At 41.3% G+C, this 26,882-nt stretch overlaps 1 protein-coding gene across 4 annotated transcripts in view; it reads right to left on the reverse strand.

Annotated features, from left to right (window-relative positions):
• ARB2A (ARB2 cotranscriptional regulator A) overlaps positions 1-26,882 on the reverse strand; it is a 1,817,924-nt gene that overhangs the window by 1,374,875 nt on the left and 416,167 nt on the right. The window lies entirely within an intron of this gene.

Consider the following 26,882-nt stretch of genomic DNA (forward strand, 5'->3'; position numbering starts at 1 on the left):
ATTTGCGTATCTGACAAGGCCAATAGTTCTTTACCATCTTCCTTCCTCGCCACAATATCCCTGGGAATAGCTTTCGTTTTTAGTCTTCTTTCTATTTCCTTTGTTCACTGTGGACATCGTCAATAATTATACATTTTAGTTAATATGCATATATAGTTGCGGTTTTTACCATTATGTTTGTGAATTTATTGTTAGTATATTCCTTTTTTATATTTTTTCATATTGTTTATAATTTTGCTTTGCGAGATGCTAGACTCGTATGTATTGGGAGTTATCATTGCCTTGATATTATCACTTTCCAATCTTAGTTTGGGTGAGTTTAGGTTATCTGTTTTATTTTTAATTTTATTACTTTTTATGAGTTACCTGCGATGGTAGACACGTGACTTTCGCCTGTCGGGTATTTAAACTTCCGGCTCGAGGTACCTGGTTGTTTCATCCCTAACTGACGTAAGACGCCGGCGGCCATTTTCTGCCCTAATACACAGCGATACTGCATTAGACTTCACGGAGGTAAGCGGTCATTGCCTCAGTAATGTCGATCTTTGGGCTTTTGTTAACCAGTGGTATCAAACTACTTTCTTTGGTATAATATGGCAATTCATGCCACTATTCATATGTATTTATTTTTCTGTTTAGACCCATTTATTCTTTGGGGATTCATATGGAGTGGCGCTGCACCATCGAACCTATTTTTATCTCACAACACGTTTTATGACCTACTACTTTGCCTGGATAATTATTACAGGTAACAGGTCCTGGTTTACTCTCATTGCTATATCACATTAGTGGATTGGCTATTTGTATTTCATCATATGTTAATGGTCCCTTTGTTAGGAAATATTCGCGGACATCAAATCCCCTTGGAATTTATCACTGACTACGGGTTGAACCTATATTTGAAAGTGACAAGGTACAAAAACGCTTTTATATAATACGTAGGTAGATATCCCCTGCGTTCAGATTCGTGTTATATTTTATATATATACACAGTGTTTTTTAGTTTAGGCCTACTGCTGACCCTTTTCATTATTAAGTAGGATAGCTGTTAACGATCATTGGGCAGCCACACTTATCACCTTTGAATAGTAATTTTAGACATACAGCATTATATTAACTTTGCCCCGGAGCAAGCTACAATTTGCAGTTACTTCTGTTTAGCAACAGCTATCTGTATTGATTAACTGAGATATGTTGCTACACTATGTCTAACTAGAATGTAAGGTAGTGAGACTAAGGTCTCTGGCGATCATTTATTTTCCTGTGTTAACAGGAATGGATGCGTTTTTCATCATGGCTATTGAATAAGTAGAACCTACATTAGGTTGAGCTATCTTAGAACAACTATTATGTGGTCATTAATATAAAGGTGTTAATTATGCTTCTATCTTTATTACTAAACTGTAATTTATGCATATATCTTTTTAGAGTTGGAAATACATCTATTTCTGCCTGTCGAATTCTAATACATAGCTGGAACCGAAATATATTGATAATAGGATCCTTCATCGTGTAAGTTTCCACTTTTCATATGATATTATCCTTTTAGTTATTGATTTCATCACCTGTAATTGTACCAATGTGTGACTATGAGTTATGAGCAATATATGCTAATGGGTTCTGTCCAATCAGTTTTGAGAGTTAACAGAAGGAGTATAATCCCTCCAATACTTTCCTTCTGGCTATAGACCTAGTTGGAGCCATCCTTCTGTCTGGGCTTTGATTGATGTCTATGCACTGATGGGTATATCTAGGATTTTATAATACTAAATATGAGCACTCAGATACTATTAGAGAATGACCATCTATATACATGGAAACCTTATATAGGATATAAGGAAGCAAACATAAGTTGGAATGTTTTTAAGGTTATTGTATTATGAATTTTGTTGTATATTTTGAGTATGTTACTTTCATGAATATTTATATTGTGTTTTTTTAATATGTATTTCAGATAATTGTGTGGCTCCTGAAGAAGGCGTTGTCTACGCCGAAAAGTGCGTCGAACTTTATTGCCACTGTTCATTTAGATACAATTGTAATTGGTTTTTGTGTCTGACTTTCTTAATTACGTTATTTAAGCTATATAATTTTTTTATTCTGTATGTTTGGTGTCATGTGGTCTATGCCTTCTAGCATACGACAAGATTTTTAATTGTACTTATTAAAATGATGATGTTTTTTATATAATTTGATTCCTTCTTGCTTTGCTTTCCTTTACTTGTTTCCATTTGCAATTGCCTAGGAGTTTATACACATATACTTTTTTTCGCTGTCCTAGGAGTTGGATATATTACTGTTCAGGGGGCCCTTTCGACCTGCGCATGAGCACTGGTGATGTTTAGTGATGTGGCCCTTGATCCTTTTGTAGGAGGGGATACGGCTCCTGTAGCCATGCTTTTCAGCCAATCTCAATATAAACCTAACAATAGGAGTGATGGGCACAGTATTTTAAGGGAGGACATTGATTCTGGATGCATCTCTATGCACATTGATTTTTGTTGGCACAATTCTGATACCTAAGCTTTCAGAAAGCAACACTCTCTTCTGCTATCGATGAATGAGGATGACATCAAGGAGATGCTGCTTGCTTTGGACTGAGGACCTGCTCAGCGTTTAAGTGGGCCCCTTCTGCCCTCTGTATGCAAAAGCAATAAACAGTGAGCTGTAGCCATATCAGATGAGCCAATCTTTCAAGGAGTGGAAGTAGGTCCTGAGGAGCTTCAGACATTGTGGATGGTTACAAGTACACATTAAGTGGTTTACTAAGGCCTCAGTTAATCACAGTGGCAGCATACATTACAGAAAATTGCTTAGATATAGGGTCACTCACAATGGTTGAAACCACTAAGCATCAAATCAGTAAAAGTGAGGAAAAAACTGATGTTTTCCAACTTCTACTGAAAAGGAAATATTCCTTTTCATGGGTTTTTACCACTTATAATTGGCTTTAACTGAAAACCAGAAACTTTAATCAGGATATCAGAAGAGAGTACAATACTTTGGTATTGCTGTGGCAGCTAGCGGGTCCACTGGCGTTGGCAGCAGTGGATGCAGATAAATTGCTTGCCTTTCTCACAAAAAACGATATACTCGCGGGCTCTCCCTAAAATAAACTCTGGCCAGGAGTTCCTATAATACACACATCTCTAAGAGAAGCTGATGGCTGGGGTAAGGGTTGTTGTGTGGGGTTCTTGTTCCCTTTTCCCATTTGGTGTGATGCCAAACAGGTATGACCCTCTTCACCCTTTCTATTGAGTTACTTACAGAATGACTGAGGACTTAGACCCCCTATAAGAGAATTTGAGTAGGCATCCAGAGAGCGGGAAAGGCAGTGTCAGTTTCTGAAGATGTTTTCCTTCTCTACCTTGGTCACCACTCGTTGCTTGAGTCCCCATGCAGGACATCTCCTGGACAGGTTCGGGGAATTCTCTACACATCAAGTGAATTTACTTAAATTGGTTTAAATTAGGTTTTTACCCTATGCCGGTTGATATGGGTGTTTCAGCTTGGACCATCGAGGCTACAGGTTGAAACCTAAAGCTTTACGTACTTTGGAGGTGCATATACCCATGGACCAGTATGTTTATCGAGCAATCAATCTCTAATTGATGACACACTGAAACAGGGTTGGGGCCAATAAGGGTTTCCTTCTACTAATCCAGAAAAAAACTCCCTTGTTTAAAATGATATCCCATGCCAGGTTTTTATACACGCTTCAGAATTAAACCACATAATCCATTAGGGATTCTTTCAGAAGTTAACTGCTTTTCTTCAACTCTTTATGCATGGTAATGGGATCCATATATTCTTTAAACAACATGCTGCATATCCAATTTTGACATTAGATTGGAAATGGTCGATGATGTTATGAATTAGTGAGCTTCATATTTAATTGTGGTTAATAACTGGCTATTTGGTCAATCTGCATACCCGGAAAAAGGATAGTGTTGTGGGTTCTTGGTTGGATTAGCCCTCTCCACGATTTTTAGGGAGGAGAACCTGAGAATACACTGCCGGCAACCACTACAGCCCTTCGAATAGGCCAGTAATCACTAAAGGACATTAACTATACATGTATATTGCAATACACTGGGGAAGCACCAGATCACCCACACCCTCAGAGTGGCTGGGGAGCATGAGTCGAAGTGAGAGCGTTGGTGAATACTATGACCGTCTCCAACCCCTCACCTCACGTCCCAAAGACATCTTGTTGCCCTACCGTACATTTCTCCACACTCTCGAGCAGGGCACCACCGACTGTATCTTTTTATGGTGTGTCCATTTGTTGACATCCTATACCTAGGTCCCATGATGCTAATGCCCCCTAAGTTCAACGCCGTACTGTGCTTGGAAAGGAAAAGGCTGCCACTCTTATGGATGGTGCAATAACGAAATACCATCAATCAATCAATCAGGGTTGGTAAAGTGCAACTACTCACCTGTGAGGGTCTCATGGCGCTGAGGGAAGGGGAGGCGGCTCTGTTGAGTGCTGGGGTCATCCGAAGAGCCAGGTCTTGATGTCCTTCCTGAACTGGGGCAATGTAGGAGAATGCCAGAGGGGGAAGGTTTTCCAAGCTTTGGCTGCGAGATAGGAGAAGGACTTTCCTCCCGTTCTGGTCTTGTTGATATATAGGATGGCGGCCAGAGAGAGCTGGGCTGATCGGAGGTGTCTTTTGTGTGCACAGAAGGAGAGGCAACCGTTCAGGTATGCGGGTCCTGTGTTGTGAAGGGCCTTGTATGCGTGGGTGAGGAGTTTGGAGGTTATTCTTCTTTCAACTGGAAGTTAGTGGAGATTGCAGATGTGACTGTGACAGGAGATATTGAGGATCAGTCTAGCTGCGGCGTTCGGGACAGTCTGGAGTTTGTGAAGGGATTTCTTGTTGATGGTGGCATATTGCCAGCAAGTCCAGTCTGCTGCTGATGAGTGTGTGTGTGTGTGACAGTTTTTCTGGATTCAGTTGGGATCGACCTGAAAGTATGAGGAGGGTTTTGAAGCAGGTCGAGGATACAGCATTGATCTGGCAGTTCATTGTGAGCGATTAGTCTAGTATGATGTTGAGGTTTGGGTGGGGGGATTTACAAGGGAGGAGTACCACCAGGAGTCGTCCCATGTGGAGGGGTGGAGCCAAGGATGAGGACTTCTGTCTTTTCTGAACTGAGTTTCAGTCAGCTGTTGTTATCCAGGTGGCGACGGCTTTAATCCTTTCTTGAAGGTTGTGTTTGGTGATGTTGGGTTTGTGGTGAGGGAGAGGATCAGCTGGGTGTCGTTGGCGTAAGAGACGATGTTGAGCCCTTGGTTCCTGAAGATGGTTGCGAGGAGGGCTTTGCAAAAATGGCATCTGGGATGTGTCCAGCAATGTGTGTGGATTAGTGGATGATCTGATGTAGGTTCAATGTGTCTAGGCAAGTGATGATAGTTTTGCATAGGGCATATTGGATTTCTCAAACCATATGTTTAAGTCACAAAGTGTGCATGGGTTTGAGTGTAGTATCATAAGGTTTGAAACTGTGTATAGAAACGTGGCTGTGAATGTTGCATTGCTAGCTGGAGGTCAGTAAAGAAGGAAGAAGTTGGCAGAGTGGTACACCAGGTGATGATCACAACCTTGTATGGAAATGTTGTCAACTTTAGTGAGAGTTATGGTTATCTTAAATATAACAGCTCGTCCACCTCCTCTTTTGCCTATGTGATTTCGCGTGACAGACAGATAGCCTGGAGGAACCGATTCATGCAACACTAGAGCCACATCATCTCCCAAAATGGTTCAGTTATGAATAAGTCCGGTTGTGTGTCAGTGAGTTGGTCATAGATGTGGTGCTTGTTTTTAGAGAGTGATTAACCAAATCTGTGGCTTCCACACACACAGGAAAAATTAGTGCAACGCACATTCCTTCACCATAACTTACCATGGGGAATCTTTTCCCCGATGGCCATGTTGTACAACCTACCATCGATCTCCACATGCAGGTCGCATCATAAATGGACCTTTCTGTTTTGCAGAGACTACACAATACCCTACTCTCTCTCTTCCTCTCCCACCCATTATTCCCAGAGGACTTTCCACCCTTAACACTCATGGTGTCTGACATGGATAGGGACTGCATGACCTCGTGATTATACAGTTTATGTATTACTATGAAACCTGACACTACTAAACGTGTACGGAGGGTCTGGGGGGAGGAACTGGGAACTCCCCTTACAGACAAGATATGGTCATATTGTTGCTCACAGATTCAACGCATCTCTATTAACCACAGGCATAAACTTTTATATTTTTTAATCCTCCACTCTTTTTATCCTGCCCACTTGGACATTGTTAAACTCGACCCCATTAGGTCTGACTGTTGTCTTTAATGTCATTTCCCGGGGGAAAATTTGCACACCTAACATGAACATGCCTAGCGATCTGTTCATACTGGACCATTGTCTTCACTTATGTCTCTGCCATGACAGACATAGAGTTTCACCCCGGCCTTCTGCTTGCTCTTTTAGGACTAAAGACATTCCACTAGAGACATACCACGCTCTATGCGCCGACTCACTAAGCTGGTCTTATTATTAGCCAAACGGGAGACTGCGCTTCATTGGGGCAGCCATAAGCCACCCACCTCCTTGGAGTGGCTTAAAAGCTTGACACATTGTGATAGTGGTAGTGAAGACTACGCCCTTCTTCAACCTCCTTCGTCTCGACCCAGAGATATTTGGCAGCCTTTCTGTGAATACTTTTGCACCCTTGAACATAACTCTAATGATAAAAAACGAAATCCCTTTTCCATATATCTGTTGATTAACTGCCACCAACACACGTTACAACGTTATAGAATACACTTTACAATGTTATAGAATACTGTCATTTTTGCTAAATATGAGGATATTCAATATTGCCACTATATTCCTATGACATGCTTGGTGATGTGATTTCAACAGCTTGCTAATGTTGTAGATTTGCTATAATTGAAAAAGAATAAATACAATTAAAAACAAAGTGATCAAGCATTTATTAGTAGGCAGTCTGGAGATTGTGATTTGCTGGTGCTCTGACTGTTTTCTAGAAGAGTGAGTAGTATTCTTTTGAACTAGTAGCAGGTGTATTATTAGTGCTGGTATTAACTGTATCAAGATGGCAATAGTGCTGTTTGTCTATATTGTAATCCTCATCCAGCAGTTTAGAAGACATTTTGTTGGCTTTGTGTGTGTAAGCAGTAGAGATGGTGGTTGAGAGTGAGATGTTGAGTTGTGTTATATTTGTAGACTAGTCTTCTTGTGCAATAGACAAGAAGATGCGAAGTTGTGAAGAGTGGCATGTTGTTTATTTAATTTGCGTCTTTATCGGAAGGAAGGTGTTTGGATTAGAGTTGTTGGTGGAGTGTGTGGGTCATGTTTTAAGGCTCTAAATTATGCAATGGATGAAAGGCAGGTGGATGAGCGTTGTTAGTGTTTGTGGTAGGTGTTGGTGTAGATTGAAAATGTGCGAATAAAGTTAGTTTAGGATCTGTATTATTTGTGTGGTAATAATAGTGGGAGTGGGGTTTGTTTCTATTATGTGATGGAATATAGCATGAAATTGTGTGTGAGTGTTATGGTATGCTTTTGCAGAGTAGTGAAATGAGATGCTGATGTAGTGAATTTCTGTGAAGGATTTGGATTTAAAGAACTGTAGGTGAGTGGAAGTTGGTTGGTAAAGTTCATTGGAGGAGAGTGTACGTTGTGTGGGAAAGGAGATGGATAAGAGTTATGATTAAATTAGATTTTGTAGTAGTACGTGTGTTGAGTGTAAGGAATGTGTGGTTGTATGATTTTGGTAAAAGGAGGAGGGAGGCGTTGGCGGTTGATATGAAAGAGGGTGGAGTATAGGCTTGGTGGTGATGAAAAGGGGTCTGTTAGGAGATGTTAACAGGGAGGTGGGCTATGAAGGGAGTAAGGTTATGTACAATATGGGTTTGTGTTGTGTTGGTGATGTGTGGATTTGATAGTGGTATAGGACAGTGTGGCGGTTTGTGTGAGTGATAGTGTGGCAGTAGGTGTAGAAAGGTGTATAGATGTGGTTTGTGGGTTTTTGCAGTGGTGGTTGAGACAATGGAATGTGGTTAGAGGTTTTTTACTGTAAACAAGCAGTGTGCATTTGCTGACTTTGTATTATTATGCTTGAGGATGTGGATGGCTTAAGTTGGTGGCTGGTAAATAGAAAAAAGGGCAGCATATACTGCCCTAGGCCAGACCCAAACAGTCAACTACCCTTGCCCTCTCCACCCTAAACCTCAACACCCGAGCTGAGCGGCAATGAGCCCTTAGGTTAACCCCTTCCATGCTCAAGATGGAACCATTCCGTCATGAGTCACGGTTGGGCTGTGCTGATGACGGAATGGTTCCGTCACGAACACGCCCGCGATTGAATGTCCAGCACAGGCCTGGAATTCCTGCCGCATGCAAGCGGTTAAATAGCTCTAGATCAAGTGACCTTGGGCAAATGGGGACCCTAGCCATAGGAACAAATGAAAACCCTAGCCCTATCAGCCAATTAAAACTTAAACCCTGAGCTCTAAGTCCAATTGAAACCCTTGCCCTAGAAACCAATCAGAACCCTAGCCTTATCAGCTAATCAGAACCCAAACCCTAAGCCCTAGGTCCAATAGAAGCCATAGGAACCAATCAGAAACCTAGTCCTATCAGCCAATCAGAACCCAAACTCTAAGCCGTAGGTCCACCATAAACCCTAGGAATCAATCAGAACCCTAGTCCTATCAGCAAATCAGAACTAAAACCCTAAGCTCTAGGTCCAACAGAAACCATAGCTCTAGAAAGCAATCAGAACACAGCTGTAACAGGCAATAACAAAAAGCCTGTGACCTTAAACTTAAGGGGCTGTGCAGGTTTTAGGGGACGGCAGAGGCCTTGTCAGGTGCCCTGTGGGCCAAACAGTACAGCAGAAACTGGTGTGCAGGGGGGCTGGGAGTTGCTCTTGAGCACACAAAAATCTTGTTTTTCTAGTCAAACACGAGTGCTACATACTTTTTATGAACACAATTTCTAACAACAAAACAGGCTCAGCAGTCTCTTAACCACTCACCTAGGGGTGTTTTTGACTTTTTACATTCTAGGGGGGCGGAAAAGGGGTTTTGCCTTCTAGTAGCTTTAGCACAGTTTAAGGGAAACAGGGCAAGACATTTCAACAAAACAGCAGTGTAAAATTGCAGGTTGAGAGTAAAATGGCACTGCACAGAGTGTATTATTTTACCACCTTAGCTTTGAGCTTGTAGTAGTATGATAAAGAGCATCTATGAAACGAGTACTCACCAGTGAACCAGCACCAGAACTCTGATTTCTTTCCAAACCGTGTAATGGCCACTGGCATTGTTATTGGCTGCATCCACCTATCCAGTAACAAGTTGCTCTGCAAGTCCCATTCCTCACCTCATCTATCACTGAAAAACTGCCAGTTGGAAATCTGACCACACTTTCACAAAACACTACTGTCTGGTTTCAGGTATTAGAGCTGAATCTACTTTAGATCAAGCTGTTGTGAGAATTCTTTTCAAAATCACACTTGCATACTATGACCAAAAGCCACTACGAAGCAGATTTTAAGCTTGCTACTCCATTCTACTGTTTTTAACTATCAACAAAGATCCCACGATGCAGAAAGAAATTGTTACTCAATGGTTCTGCATTGTAGGCAATTTCATTGAAGTTATGAACATTCCACCCTCCTCCCAGGCATAGAAAACATTGACAGTTTTTTGCTGGATTAGTCTTCAATTACCCATCAAAACGAGCTGACTGAGTCAACTGCCAGCTAAGGCATCATGGGATATGAAGGCCCTGGGCTCAACAGATCATTATGCTTTTTTGAACTCTTCTAATGTAAGCATATTGGGGTGCTCTTTTCATTTGAGTCATGTTAAGTAGCACGTAGAGCTATAGGTGCTGCAATGTAGTTATGTTATCAGGATTTGTAAAGCGCAGCTTCTGACCCAAGGGGTATCAGGCGCTGGAGCGGATGTGAAGGTCGTCTGATGTGTCTTAGTTGGAGAGCCAAGTCTTCAGCTTCTTAGGAATTCAAGAAGTTGGAGGAGGCCCTGAAGTTGTGAGTACTGAGCTGTCACCGTGACCTGAACAATAGGGGCCATAAGAGGGTGGCTGCGTGGTGAGGGGAAAAACACAGGTGGGCACTGCTGCGCCTAGGTAGGATTTGCTCAGGGCCTACTGAAGGCGCGGCCCAAGCAGGAAGACTAAGCGGCCTGCCGAATGAACAGGCATCTCGCCAGGGTCCTTTCACTGCCACTTGGAGAGTAAGAGAGAGGCAAGAGGGCCTGCAGCAGCTTGCGCAGCCAGAGATGGGGCCTAGATATAGCTACTCCAGACCCACCGGAAGAGCAGCTGTCACTGTGGGGACCCCCTCAATCAATGATGATTTGAGGGGTGTGGCTGTAGGGGGCAGCCACCAGGTGATGGCAGGCACACCTGTGGGCACCATCAGTGTTGAAGGGGAATGGCTTGTGGACAGTAGAAAGAGAATCAAGGGCAGTGATATAGAAGTGATCTGTGGCAGGGCCACACACGTAACAAGCAACTGTATAGGTTATGACAACCCTAGAATTGAGTGCCTGCACTCGAGATGGAGACTAATTATAATCCTTCGAAATGGTAGGAGGAAGGGGAACAAAAGGCGGCCAACAAACTGGGAATAAGCAAGAAGGACTCCAGGGCAAACATGGTGACCAAACAGGGCACGACTCACACTTTGATGAGGAAAACGTGACTGAAGTTTTCTAAAACAAGCATTTGAGGACCTCAAAGGAGAAATACTTGGCTTCAAGGAAGAACTTAAACAAGACCTCAAGGAAATCCGCAGGGAGGTTACAGATATGGGCCGCAGAATAAATAACCTGGAGCGAAAGATGCATGGACAAGCTGAAGAGACAGAGCCTGACAGCACGCTTACAGGCAATAGAAGAGCAACATATCCTACAAGAGAAGATTAAGGACCTTCAAAACCATTCCAAAAGGAAGAATACCTGTCTTAGTGGGATCCCCAGGTTGGACCAACATCAGGACCTTATGGTGTCGTGTATTTCTATAGGTTCTGAATCGATCCCCCTATTCCTGACCCTATTCTGGTTAAACTACCTAGCTAGTTAACTAACAGTCAGCCCATGAGGCAAGAAAACCCCCATGATGCAGATACCGTTATCTGACGCAGTCACACTACGGCACAGGAACGTGTTATCTGATTAGGTCATAACGCTTGAGATCTAATTAGACAAGCGACATTCCTCCAGCCCCTGATAAGGCATACGACGTTCTCATAACAAATCAAACCTATGACAACCTGGATAATCCGTGCGGCCATTGTTTTGATTTCACAGAGAACTTTAGTAAAGAATGTGCTAACGAGCAAGTCGTATGACATCTTTATTGACGTACCTATGTCCATCCTTACGTCAATCCCGGCACCTTTAAGGTATAAATATTGCCGACCTTGCCCTATGCAAACACACGCGTGGTGACAAGACGGAGCAGCCATACTTGCCGAAGCCGAGAGCAGAAGCAGACCCCGCAGGCAACAGCCCCGCCTTCCTGACGCGCTGAGAGACGCGCTGCTATCTCAAGCCGAGAGACCCAGCACCGGCGCTTCCGGGTAGCCCTCGCAGGCAGCCTGGAATATCGAGAGCAGAGAAAGAGATACCATTCCTCATTCATCCTAAATTCCAGGTACAGAACTGAATAACCCCTCACAGAGAATTCTTTAGTTATTCACTTGTCAAAAACAAACTTAACTTAAACTGTAACTTTCTATTCCCGCCCACGCATTAGACTTAGGTCAGGTACACGGGGTAGGCGTATTTAGAAACACCAGTTGAGTACGTTTAGTCAAATGTATATGTGTATGTAAATATATTTTAATCATTTTAAACATCATATGGCTCAGAAACCATATCAATGTTTTTACAGTATTATTTTATACTATTGCTTTTAATGTATGCACTTTACTTAACAATAAGTATTGCAATAATATCGATCCATTTCTCTTGTACGAGAAAAGAGACTGATCAATAAATAACATCTTTTATTGAACACGCCCGTCTCTTCCTTTTCTCTACATTCTGATGAGACTAAGAATGCACGTACTGACTGAGTAAAATAATTGCCTTGTGCTCACACGACTCTTGAGATTGACTCTTGATTAGGGGAGAGCAAAGTTGTCATGTTCTATGGTTGTCAGAAACTAAATCCCTTCTTGTCTAATCAGGGGAGTTAATCCTTCCTTGAACATTCGAGAAAGTTTCTAGCGAACTCTGAGCTTAGCTGGCAAACCCAAAAATTAAGTCTAGTATCGACAGTAGTAGACCTAGTTAACGTCTGGCCTAGGCCTTTACTGCTGTAGGTACTATTCCAATGCGCAGAGCCTATTGGGAAAATAGGAACTACACTACATGGCGCCCAACGCGTTTGGAAAGGGCGATAAAACTAACGTAAGACATTTAGAGTAACTCAGTCGTGCTTTCTCACTCAGACCCCTTTTCCCAAATACTCCAAAGACGTCTGGAGTGGGTGAAAGGTTATTATATCCTCCAAAACCTCGCAGGAGGGAACTCCTATGTATGGTTCTTGGTCTAGTCAACGTTGAAGGATAAAACAGTTCCAGAATATTGTGCATCTAATCTCGGTTTCCATAAGAAACCTGATCTGCAAACAAAAATAATACCATCCTGTCAGTAAAATGGGAGACAGTGATGGAGAAAGAGAGGCAATTAGATTAGCTACTGAAATAGCAGATGCTGATGCTACCATGCAAGCAGCAGACGCGGATATAATACTCATTCCGGTCATTAAAAGGAGATCTATAACCTTAAAACTTATAGAAAATGGACTGACACCTAGAGGTGGCACAGTCATATTCGTAATTGAGGCACACGAATATCGGCAGACAGAGGTATACTATACATGGATACATTTTCCAGCAGCAAATGCTGTAACAAAGTACTTCCACTATTACAAAGTAGAGGAACCTCCTGAAACGTACACTCCTTTCGAGGAGGTGGAAGTACCACTCAAATTCCAAGAGCATTTGCTCTTATTTGATGGCGCCCTAATACATAACAATCACATTACAAGGCTCGGTCCTTTAGGAAGACCAGGAGCAACGTGGCCGGTCTTAGCCGGATACACACCACATCCAGACATCGAAAGAATGCCTGCAGCAGAGCTGTTAATACAGCTAAAACAACTACTAAAAATTCACAGACAATTAGTTCAGTATGTAATGCGGACTTCAACAATTCAGCCAGCGATTAAACTTCCACAGCTGACCCCTCACCAGGGGAACACAAATAAAATTACACCACAGAACATCCAATCCTGCCTAGGTAAAGTTCCAGCTAAACGGGAACAGATACCATTCTGGTTGGCACAGAAAATTACCCAAATAGAGGCGGTGTTTCCTGACACCACCCCGCTGGAAAAACACAGGATTCTGACTATATGTCTCCCAATGGGAATCGCACCACACATTGAGGACTGTGACACTTGGGGTACAGTCTTTGCTTCCATCTATACAAAAACGCACGGTGTTCCATCCATTTCGGTAATACCAGATGTGCTAAAACAAATTCAAGATGAATACGGTCCAGAACCTGCTTTAACTCTTGGTATGAAACTACTGAAAGACTTCAAGCAGGTCTCGGCTATATTATTAGCCAACATAAAAGGTGAAGCAGCAAACGTGGCGATCCGCCAGAGGTTAAAAGAGACAGATATAGCAGACCAACCAGCTGAAATTGCCAGAATCATAGAAAAATCCTATGAAGAACTAGGCAGAGATAGTCTAGGTGGAATACCAGTAAAACCGCAACTGACTACAAGTCCAGAAAAAATGTTTTTTAATAATAATAATAATTCACCAAAAAAGAACTGGGATGGAAATAAACAATCCAATCCTAAAGAAAAGAAATTCCAGTCCAGAGGAAGGTCTCCTAGGCGAAGAGAGAAATCTCCAAACCCGAGACAAAGGTCACCCCAGAGTGACCCCTCTGGGAATAGATATAACCTTAGAAATAGGGATAATATTAAAAAACCTGATAGATATCAAGACATTGATACACGTCCCTCTCAATCTTTTCAGAATTCCTCGCAGAAATCGGAAAGAAGAGGACGATCAGAAGAGCACGCCAAGTCCAAAGACAAGGAACCTGCTCAACTGAAAAAGAAATCACAATTTCCAAAAAAGAAGGTAGCCAGTATCAAGGTAGTTAACAATGCCGAGAATACTGAGGACACAACTGAAAAACGGAGAGTGGGCTCAGACAATGCTAGACAGCGCAGCAGAGGTGAGCATAGCTCGCAAAGTCCTTATGAATCATCTGGAGACAGTGGACACGAATGAATACCTTCAAGTGGAAACTGCAGATACCAGAGTTAGCAAGCCCCACAAAATATACGAGATAACATTACGTATAGAGGGAGATAAGACTAGGAAAATTAGGGGACTATTTTGGGATAACCTCTCCAAAGGCTATGACATCCTTCTAGCTGAAAAAGACTGGCCACCAGAGTTTGTCAGGGAGTGCCCTCATGGCGAAGAAGTAATTATGCCTGCCTTCTCGAATCAAATACCGATTCATAAAAAATATACACTTGCTAGAAAGTGGGCAGTGGCCTTAGCACCTGCTTTATATAAAAATCATGTAGGATGGGATGAGGATTCTCCTCCTCACAAAGTCCAGTTAAAATCACAACCAACTGCACAAAGGCAGTACCCAATCAAGCAAGAAGCTAAAAAACAAGTAAATGAAATACTAGATCAGCTAGAATACCAGGGGGTGATTGAAACTTGCACCTCACAAATGAACAATCCTTTGTTTCCAGTCGCCAAACCAGACAACTCATATCGTCTAGTTTTGGATTACCGACACCTTAACACATGCTGCAAAACCTTTGCAGTGCAAAACTCACACAGTGCTGCACTAATGAATAACATAGTGCGCAAAAAATACAAAACAACCTTGGACATCTCCAATGGATTCTTTTGTCAAAACATAGCACCAGAGAGCAGATATTTAACAGCTTTCTCAGTAAATGGCACTCAAAAACAATTCTGTCGGTTAGCCCAGGGGTACAAGAACAGCCCGGGGGTATTCTCAGCGAGAGTAACAGAATTACTACAACTATATGATGATGAAGCATTATCTTATGTCGATGACATTTACTTAACAGATGATGACCTGGAGACTCACTTGAAAAGAGTGAACACCATAATACTTGGTTTCGCTGCAGAGGGTTACAAATTCAACTTCAAAAAGTCCAGAATTGCCCATCTGTCGGTCCTATTCTTAGGATATGAGTTATCAAGTGAAGGTAAAAGCCTGGCAGACAATTTCCTAGAGAAATGTGCCGTAATCCAAGCTCCTAAAACACTAAAAAACCTACAGTCAATTCTAGGCTTCCTAAATTTCGGAAGAACATATATTGCAAATTACGCAGAAAGGGTCAAACCCCTTTATGATCTAATTAAACCAGACTTTAAAAGATCCAGTTGGACTCAAGCACACACAGAAATTTTGAGATCCTTACAAACAGACATGCTAATTAAAACAAAATTAGAAACCCGTGATAATACACGCAACCTTGTGATCCGAGTCATCCCAGGGAGATGCGGATTCACATACCTAACCTCTAATGAGGGAGATAAGGTACCAATTGCATTCAAATCACACTTGTACACAAAAGCTGAACAGAGATTCAGCAACAAAGGAAAAATTGTTCAAGCAGTTCAAACCGCAATAGCTAGAGAAAAAGACATAGCTGACGGTAGACATATCACAGTCAGAACAGCTGAATCAGCCTTCGAGGCACTAACAACACCGTGTAATTTACCAACAACAACATTGAATCCGGAATGGATACAATGGGTGAATTCAATCACAACGGACAAAGTATACTACTACTTTGATCCAGAATTAGAAGAATTGAAAAATCTAAAATATGAAAAGACGTATCCTCTGCCAATCGACATTCTGCCTCTACGACATTACGCCTGTGTAATCTATACAGACGGACATGCTCAACCCTCCGTTTGGGGAGAACAAGCATACAACCCAACATGTGAGATTACAAAAGAAGTGTGGCGCAGAGGTAAACTAAGACCTCTATTAACAAAGACACACTCAGTAGAAACCAATTCAGAACAACAAACTGAAATATTAGCTTTGAAAATGGCGCTAGATAATGCGGATCGCGAATTCCCGACACTTATAGTGTCAGATTCATATTACTGCGTCAAAGCATATAACAAGGATTTGCAGACATGGATTCAGAACGGTTACAAAGATGACACAGATGCACCAATAAAGCAGAGACTGCTCTGGGAACAAGTAGCTCTTTTGAAAAAAGAACTACCAAAGACTCACGTGACACACTCACTGAGTCACCAGCGTGATGGCGTTCACGTTGTAGGGAATTCATTGGCTGAAACAGCCGCAGCGGCAGCCAGTAAACCGGCTCCCGTAGATCGAAAAAAGCGTACATTAAAATACATTGACGGCGAAACATTGCTGGCGGTGAAAACGTCATCAAAAGGCGACTGCTCAGCGTTACCGATCAATTATCCACTCAATTATACATACATAATCGATGCAAACTCCGTCCCTTTTGCTCGAATCCCTGGAGTGGGGGATAGAGTGATTCCAAACATGGACAGGAGAAACTTGTTAATCGCAGACGCACACATGGGCGAGGGACACAGACACCTTAAATTAAAAGATTCTCTGGAAGAATTACAATCACGGTACTGGTGGCCAGGCATGAGCCTGCACTACACCATGTTTGTAAAAAACTGCCCAAACTGCAACAGAGATCGCAGTGGGGAGAGAAGCAGTTTAATACCTCGTCGTATCAAGGCAGATAATATTACCAGCAAAAAGAATGGCTTGCGATTAACATATACAGGCTAGTTTCCACTTATAATGTAGATCACCAGCACTTGGCTGACGTCCGGACTATTATACAAGATTTGCGAGTCTAAATGGCATATACGCTAAGAGCATGCTACGTTCGACCATTTCTTTCACTCAAGCAAACCAGCCTGGGGGGGAAACATGGCCAAATGAGCACAGCCCAGCGGGAATCTTCTCACTTCCTTCCTGAGGGTATGGGACGGTGTAAAGAAAAAACCAAGGCAGAAAGCAATCTATAATAGAAAGGATATTAGGTTCGGGAGCTGGGTGGGTCAAACATCTAATAAGTGTCCAACGTAGTCTAAATAACTTGCCAAGAAATTCTCTGAAGGGATTCAGTCCGTACGAATTATTATTCGGAACTAGGATGTTGATCTCTGACCTTGATAGTCAGACTTCAGAGGTAATAGAAAAAACCTTTGATGTCAAAGACCGTTTGGCTATTTTGCAGGACTTAAACAAAACAAGAAAAGACCTGAGCAACATACAGTTGAAACAACAGCCAACGACCACTGAAGATTCACCACCTGTCCCAGCAAGACCTGTCTGGATTCCAAAAGTCGGGGATCTAGTCAGGGAGAAGATCGCGGTAAAGAAGGAATTTGGGCCTTCTTACGTTGTCTGTCAACGGGACAAGATCAGTTGTACTACCGCCACTTGCTGGAAAAAAGGAGAACCGAGTTGTATCCATCGACCTGGTAAAACCACAACATGTGGCCGATAACAAACAGTAGGCCAAGTGGACTCCCAATAAGTAGCAGAACACCAAGGTTTGCTACCAGTACAGAGGTCCTATCAAAGAGGCTCATCACATTCGAAACGCCTACAGAAGAACAACAAGGACTATGCAACAATGCAATAGAACTAAGACCTCTGAAAACCCAAATAAAGACATTTGGCAGAGAGACACCAATCTATACTGAAGTACCAAGTGAAAATGCAAAAAACAAAAATCCTGAACCAATTGGAACAATTGACAGAACTGCATCTGGTTACTTCATCAACTTCGATGATTCCTCTGACGGCTTCAGTGAACAAAAGACACAGCCATCATCAAAATCCTTTAAAGACAAAGCTAAGGAACTTTTGAAACAACTGAAAGAAACATATCTGGTTTCTCCATGGATTGAATTTTGGGTGGGTTTTGGTGCATTTATCCTCATACTTTGGCTCATCATGGTATTTACTTTGGGACGCTTCATTGAGGGAAAATATGCTAAAATGGACACAGCAAGTCAGAACATCAACTTGGTCCTCAAACCACACACATCTTCACACGTCAAGAAACGAGAACTTTCTTAAGAACTTTCTTCAGCCAACTTCACAGCAATTCCAATACCTGGTGGGGTAGCCTGGGACAACACTGACTATGAAATTTATGGTCCGGTCGAGATCCTGAAATATCCACACCAAATCAAGATCTCCTTGAGTGATTTTGCAAAACCAAACTCATTTGCTGATGATTGGGACTTTGAAAATATAAATAATATGATGTCTGACTTAGTAATGTCTGCTAAATTTACAAAACATGATTATTTGCAGGGTTCTACAAATTATGATAGTATGTATTGCTATAACCATTATGGTAACCATTTCTTGCATAAATCTGCACAACCTAGAAATGTTTTAAATTATAATCAATGGGAACATTGTGCTACACCTCCAAAAGGGAGCTCTAGAACCGTTTATGACAAATATTCATATTTTTCAGGTTTTAACATAACTAATGCTGAAACATTTTATTACAAATTGTCAAACAAGACAGGGATGAAAACCATGATAACCAACACAAAATTGATTTATTCTGATTCGTTCTTTGAAAAAATGAATACTTTTGGATTTGATTATTGGGACAAAAATGTTGATTTGAAAAGTGTTTGGGGTACAAAAGAATGGCAAGTACAGGGTTTAGAAGCTTTGTTTAGAGCCTGCATGATCCCAGAACAAATGATATTTTTAAATGACACTGTTCAACAAACCACCTGTCTTGGCTTAGCCAAAATCAAAGATTTAAATAACCTGTCTATTCCAAAGCCGACAATGTTTAGCAATAGCTCTGAAACAGATGAAGAAATAGACATAAACCATATACTTAACCAAAACAGAACACATCCTGATTGGAAACAATGGTTGATCTGGCCCACAGATACAAATAACTGTCAAGATAGATTCCTGAATAAAACACAGGGTTTCAAAATGACCAGGCCAGACCCTAGATATCCCCAAAGACATCACCCAGGGATAATAACAACCTACAGTGTGGGCAAATTATGCCTTCAATGGCTACAAACTTCCACACTGCCTGAAATTAAGCAACACCTAACTTTACTTACTGATGGTGCTGACTTGCGTGATTTCATACTGGGACCACGCAAACAGCGTCATAAGCGTTTCATAGCAGCCTCTGTATATGCAGCATACAATGAGGCCTGGAAGGTTACTCAAATTGAGACAGCAGAGAGAATACGTGAAATTGATCGTATTAATTTGGAAAAATCACTTTCTGTAGTGGACAATGGGTTAATGACTCTGTCCTCCAGAATTTTTTCATTGGACAGCATTGTGTCTTCAGCAATCGATATATTATCGCAAGACTTACTGTTATTACAACATGGACAGTCACAATTGCGTTCTATTGTACAGCTTGGCTGGACGTTACAAAATCTGCGTTCAGGCTACGTGCCTTGGCGTTTAATCAACACAACGTCACTATTCCAAATCTTTAACCTTACTGATAGACAAATCGGTATGGCGCAGAAGGGTGCTGATTATACAATCTTGAGCATTGAAAAACTAGAAAGATTACCAATGACAATGTCAGAACGACCTGTCAGTGAATGGATAATCCACGGAATCATAAATATTCCAATCTCAACCTTCAGGTTTCAATACTGCCAAAAATATATACAGGCTGGCATGTACGAGAAATTGGGAAAGGGGTACCTTAAAACAACTTGGAACCTGCCCTATTCACATGCATGTGTCAGTAACAAAGGACAGAAAGTGTTTCTTAGTGGCAACAATTGTGCTATGTCACTAAGCGGCACGCTTCTGTGTAACGGTATTAGTTTGCACGGAGCCTGTGAAGGGAATTCATACAACCTTTCATGTCACCAGCAAGGCGCACCTGCAACTGAAATAGAACCATTCTTTCAAAGACTCTATAATGGGAGTTACATTCTTATTGTAGACCGCAGATGTTGTAGTCTTATGCCCGGGACTCCTTATCTCGTCACTACGACGGCGAAGGTCAAGTGCTGTGGACGTTCTTTATTCCCCAGCTCCTTTCCAGACAGGGAGGCAAGGGCATGGCCCGGTTTGAAAATTACTTCTATTCGAATAGATACTTTAAGCAGAATGAAAACAGTGCTTCTTCAGACGCCTACAAGGCTCACGTCATCTAAAGAAACGTATGATCTACAAGTCGCAAGGACGACTGCAGAGATACATACATTATTATCAACTAATTCCCCCGTACATTTCGCGGAAATCCTGAGCGAAATCTTAAATATTTCTGATACCACTGGGGTCTCAAAGGTATTTAAGACAGTATTTTCGATGGCATTAACACCATTCAAAGCCATACTGGGTATTTTTCCAGATTTCGTCCATTCGATTTTTGGCGGACTTCCCCTGATCCTGGGACTAATTGCAGGAATCCTATTCCTAGTCCTTATTTTTCGTTATGGCAACCCATGTCACAGATCAAACTCTCGCGACAATGGAAGATACGATCCTAGCCATTGGATACCGGGACCGGATATCAAAAATCCTGGGACTCTCCCGGCTTAGAGACCTAAACATGACTTGGTTTCTATCATTTCGACCAATGTGGCAAAGGTGTGTTTTACCTGTACTAAGGTGTCTGCTATGCGGAGAAGAATGCGTGTTAGACACCTGTCTGACGCTACAATCGGATGCGCCGGTGGATGCAGATACACTGTTGGTTCCTACCAAGGTTCACGCACTGTGCTGCCCTCAAAGGCTGCCAATTCTGATGACGGCATTCCTGGAATCTTCACCACTACGATTGAAGAGTAGTGAAGTTCAAGATGAAAGCAGCATCGAACAGGTACGACCTTCTGTCAGCAATGCAAATCAGAATGTCAATGGAGACAATCATGCGCACGAATGCATGGTTACCCCTATTTCCGACTTAGAGGAACTTTCCCATGAAGCTGTTGACAGTTTTTTCGAAAGCCTGAATGATATGATGTTCTCTCCGGAACAGAAATAGAGACTTTTGAGTAAACTCGCACACGGCGTTCCCTGAATTCGGCCTTCAACTTTAAAAATAAAGTCACATGAACAATTACAATCCGGTTCACGGACAGCAACTTTTTTCAGCAAGCCCTTAAAATATTTTTCTATATATTTTTTCCCCGGGACACTGATCTTCTGCTTAAAGTAAGAAAACTATTCCTAGAGAACTAAGATTTCTATTTTTAGATACTTTATAGACTTTATATAGACTTTAGCTGCCCGCTGGTATGTTCACAAAATATATTATGTGATGAAATGGTTTCGACTTTTCTTTCTGTATAGCCATATTAAGAGCCATTTCATGTGTATTTCTCATATACCAACAAGCAATAATGCATAAAATACGTGCTTACTTTGCATTTAATTCATAGCTTAGGTGCATACAATATATGACTGCAATTTTTCAGTATATTTGAAAATTTCAAAATGCATTTATGTATTTTGGGGTGGTAAGGTATACACTATACTCTATAGTATGTTGTACTATGTTATACTATGCATAGATTAGTAGATATGACCATAGTTAGCGTGGAGTGGGTGTCGTGTATTTCTATAGGTTCTGAATCGATCCCCCTATTCCTGACCCTATTCTGGTTAAACTACCTAGCTAGTTAACTAACAGTCAGCCCATGAGGCAAGAAAACCCCCATGATGCAGATACCGTTATCTGACGCAGTCACACTACGGCACAGGAACGTGTTATCTGATTAGGTCATAACGCTTGAGATCTAATTAGACAAGCGACATTCCTCCAGCCCCTGATAAGGCATACGACGTTCTCATAACAAATCAAACCTATGACAACCTGGATAATCCGTGCGGCCATTGTTTTGATTTCACAGAGAACTTTAGTAAAGAATGTGCTAACGAGCAAGTCGTATGACATCTTTATTGACGTACCTATGTCCATCCTTACGTCAATCCCGGCACCTTTAAGGTATAAATATTGCCGACCTTGCCCTATGCAAACACACGCGTGGTGACAAGACGGAGCAGCCATACTTGCCGAAGCCGAGAGCAGAAGCAGACCCCGCAGGCAACAGCCCCGCCTTCCTGACGCGCTGAGAGACGCGCTGCTATCTCAAGCCGAGAGACCCAGCACCGGCGCTTCCGGGTAGCCCTCGCAGGCAGCCTGGAATATCGAGAGCAGAGAAAGAGATACCATTCCTCATTCATCCTAAATTCCAGGTACAGAACTGAATAACCCCTCACAGAGAATTCTTTAGTTATTCACTTGGCAAAAACAAACTTAACTTAAACTGTAACTTTCTATTCCCGCCCACGCATTAGACTTAGGTCAGGTACACGGGGTAGGCGTATTTAGAAACACCAGTTGAGTACGTTTAGTCAAATGTATATGTGTATGTAAATATATTTTAATCATTTTAAACATCATATGGCTCAGAAACCATATCAATGTTTTTACAGTATTATTTTATACTATTGCTTTTAATGTATGCACTTTACTTAACAATAAGTATTGCAATAATATCGATCCATTTCTCTTGTACGAGAAAAGAGACTGATCAATAAATAACATCTTTTATTGAACACGCCCGTCTCTTCCTTTTCTCTACATTCTGATGAGACTAAGAATGCACGTACTGACTGAGTAAAATAATTGCCTTGTGCTCACACGACTCTTGAGATTGACTCTTGATTAGGGGAGAGCAAAGTTGTCATGTTCTATGGTTGTCAGAAACTAAATCCCTTCTTGTCTAATCAGGGGAGTTAATCCTTCCTTGAACATTCGAGAAAGTTTCTAGCGAACTCTGAGCTTAGCTGGCAAACCCAAAAATTAAGTCTAGTATCGACAGTAGTAGACCTAGTTAACGTCTGGCCTAGGCCTTTACTGCTGTAGGTACTATTCCAATGCGCAGAGCCTATTGGGAAAATAGGAACTACACTACAATGGGATCCAGGTGGCAGATATTATTAGAGTGCTCAGAATGGCCCCACTGAAGCAATTTAGTCCCAGATGTGGTGGTGAGATGGCACTTTTACAGCGATCCTTGGATGCTAAAAAGTGTTTAACCATGTTAATTGGATCTGCTTCATGGTGTACTTGGATGCTATGTGGGTAGTCCCCCGATTTCTCAGATGGCCATTTGTAGTTATAAAAGCCAAAAAGCAACAACTGAAGTTAATGGACAGGCTTCAACTCCCTTTCGATCTAGCGGGGCACCACAAATGGGTGCCAACCCGTCTCTGCTGCTCTATGCTTTGACGATTGATGTTTGTGGTCCATGTTCGACACAATGAGGCAGTTGGGGAGTGCAGATAGATACTAACGAATTTAAATTGATAATGATCACAAATGCCATCATGCTCTCCCTGTTAGAGATGCACATGTCCATTTCTTGAACTCTTAAGATAACTATACAGAATTGGCTGTTTCCTGATTCAAGATTAATTTGGCTAAATCAGGGGCATTGGCACTATGGATTCTGAGTGCAGCCCTTGATGCGCTATAGAGAAACTTTCTACTTCAATGGTCTCCAAGAGCAGCTAAATACCTGAGAATTATGATAGCCCAATCTACCTCCCAGGTAGTTGTGCTTAATTATTTCCTCCTACTAGCTGAAAGTCGAACATGTTTTATCAATTTTGATCAGGGAACCTTCTTGAACATAGGAAGTATATCTATTGTGAAAATGACAATCCTCCCCAAAGTGCTTAATCTCTTTCTAACTATACTGAATTAATTTTGGTAGGAAAGAAGGACAGACTAAAACACTTGATCAATGTTTCTTCCAACTGATTCGGAGGGCAAGCAGTCCCATTCTTAACATGCTTTTATCATGCTATTCTCAAGCAGCCCAGCTTCGATACCCAGTGGAATTGATAAAGACACAAAAAAACTGGTGCTGGACAGCCAGTAATTCTCTATGGGGCATCCAACGCATGGAAGAAAAGCACAGAAGCTGGGGCTAATAACAAGAGTGATGCTTGGAGTCTGGGATAGGATGACAATGACAAAGGGGCCTACAATGCCCTGCCCCCAGCCTTTATTTACACCGATTTGAGGCAATCCATATTCATTCTAGGTTTGGTAAGGGGAGAATCCATGGCCTGGCTACAGCAAAGATGGATGATGGTTGGATCTCTCTTTCGAGCAGGGCAAATACATTAATTTGAAGATCTAAAGAGAGACTATGGTCAGCAGAAAAATGAGAGGTTCCCTTACAGTGAGATATGTCATTGTGTACCACAGATTGAGATGAAATAGGGTGCTTCGATAGAGCTTACACAGTTTGAAAAGTGGATGATGGGAGGGGATCATGACGGATGTGCTTTTTTCCATCTACAAGCTCCTGATTATTGCCATCAGGCAGAGAAACTAGCTTATCTGGCCCGATGGGAGTTAGAACTAGGTAACTCGCACACAAGCAAAGTGTAGGAACATATTTATAGGCAGGCGTATAAAACTATGAAGAGTACAAAAGAGAAACATTCTGTAAGCTAGAGATGTACTGGTATCTAACCCCAGTCAAACTATACGAATGGAACAGAACAAAGTCAGAATTGCAAGATACACAAGAACCATGGAAGGGAGGTGTTAAGTTGGTGTGAGAAGGGGCTTGTCACGCTCTGTGTTTTTCTTTCTTTCCCTTGTCTCCTTTTTTGTGGATGATATCACTTCTGCAACTGGTAGTTGAACATTGCTGTGACCCTTACGGCCCTTAAAGTGTAGGCAAGATTATGAGTAAACTTTAAAATTAGGGAGGAGGGGGAGGTCTAGAGGAGGAATCCGATTTTCTATTGTAACCCAAGGCGAACAAATACTGGGGAAAGTGCATACAATTTGAGGGAGCGGGTGGTCGGGGCGGATCAAACTTACTATTCTAACTCCATTTTAAATATCACTTTACTACATACAAATAACACATTTCTCATTGTAAAAAAATTTCAAATATATTATAATTCAAATATATATATATATATTTGTAATTTGCATTATTTAATAAAAATAAATATAATATTTTAAACCAACTCAAAATAAACAGCAAACCTCAAACACTCATAAAATACAGAAATCTCAGTCACCTAATAAATTAACAAAATATTACAACTCTTTTTTACAAAGATAGCGATTTAATTATTTACAAAATACACACTCAATCAACCCCACATAATACAAAATACCACATTTGTCATAGAAAATAATGTATATTCATAAAAAAATATTAACATTACTTACTAATTTAAAAAAATAACATAATACATTGATCACTTAATCTTAGATATTTAAATATTGTATTTCTAAAAATACCCCCACAACCCCATATGCTGAACTTTAAACATAATACATAAGCCAACATACTATGAAGTATTTAAATACATAACAGCGTAAAAAAAGTTTTCAAAAATCCATCAACTATAAACATTTAAAAAAAGCTGTTTAATTACTCAACACCCCAATAAACCCAAACTTAAAATGTAATACATAAATAAAACTTTAATGAACAAACAAATAAATGATTGCAAACCTGCAATAATGATATCATCATCAAATTAATCAATTAACATTAATTAGTATATGTTTGACAAACTATACCCACAAATTCACACAATAAACCCAACAGCCGAATATAAAAATGCAATAGAGAATTTTAAAAAGTTATAAATATTTTAACTAAATAGGTATCAATAAAAAACAAATAACCAATTATTTAATGAACTTAGATTAATATATAATTTAGAAACGCCATCCACCCAGTAATCCACTAAAACCCCAAAACTAAAAACATGTAATATACTTTATTTATTTTTTAGTTTGCAGTAACACATAAAAAATAAAAACAATACTATAAAACACCAAAATAAAAAACCAAGGCAAATAATATTTCATACTTTGATATAATAGTATAACTGTTAAAAAATATTTACCTTGAATACCTTGGTTCACAATATTTTGACCACAATGTTATGGACCAACCTTCTTTTTGAGTCGATATTTAGGTGAAACCCCACTGCCAACAGGACCCAAATGACATACATTTTCACAAAGATTCTATTCAAGATAGATTTATTACAATTAAACTTGCCGGCATCAATACCCTGGAGCTAATTTCAATGCCAGTCAGCATTTTGGTGTGGGAACCGACCAACTATAGATTGGCGGTTCCGCACACCTCACTACGATCTCCCAATTCTCTAAGGGAGCTTGTGCGGCAGGCGTAATCCGCTTGCAGGACAAGCTCCAATAGAGACATGAGAGTTTGTGTCAATTCCTGCATCGAGTGGTGGGCACAGTGGCAGGCACCTCATGGGGCCTGCCATATGGTGCAGAAATTTTCAGCGGGCACCATGGGTGCCACAACCAGAGGACCAGGGCGAAGGGGGCCCTGCTAGGGGCCCCCAAAGACATTTTGAGACAGCAGTTCCAGGTAGGAAAGTCTGACATTGAACTGCTGTCGGAAAGTGCCATCATAATCCAGACAGCGGAAATGCCATCCGTTAGGGATTATGAGGCCCTTCCAACTGGACGACGGGCTCCTTGAACCGATTCGGATTCACCGTCTGGTTTGTACGCCAACCGCCTTCATTGTACCAACATCAAAAAAGGGCCCCCTGTGCTCTAGTCATCATAGGTTTTTCGCACTTCTGCACACCATAAATGTTAAATTATTTCTGCTTCTTGTGTATATCACTCATTTTTG

The sequence above is a fragment of the Lissotriton helveticus genome, chromosome 2_1, assembly GCF_964261635.1.
Source record: "Lissotriton helveticus chromosome 2_1, aLisHel1.1, whole genome shotgun sequence".
NCBI lineage: Eukaryota > Metazoa > Chordata > Amphibia > Caudata > Salamandridae > Lissotriton > Lissotriton helveticus.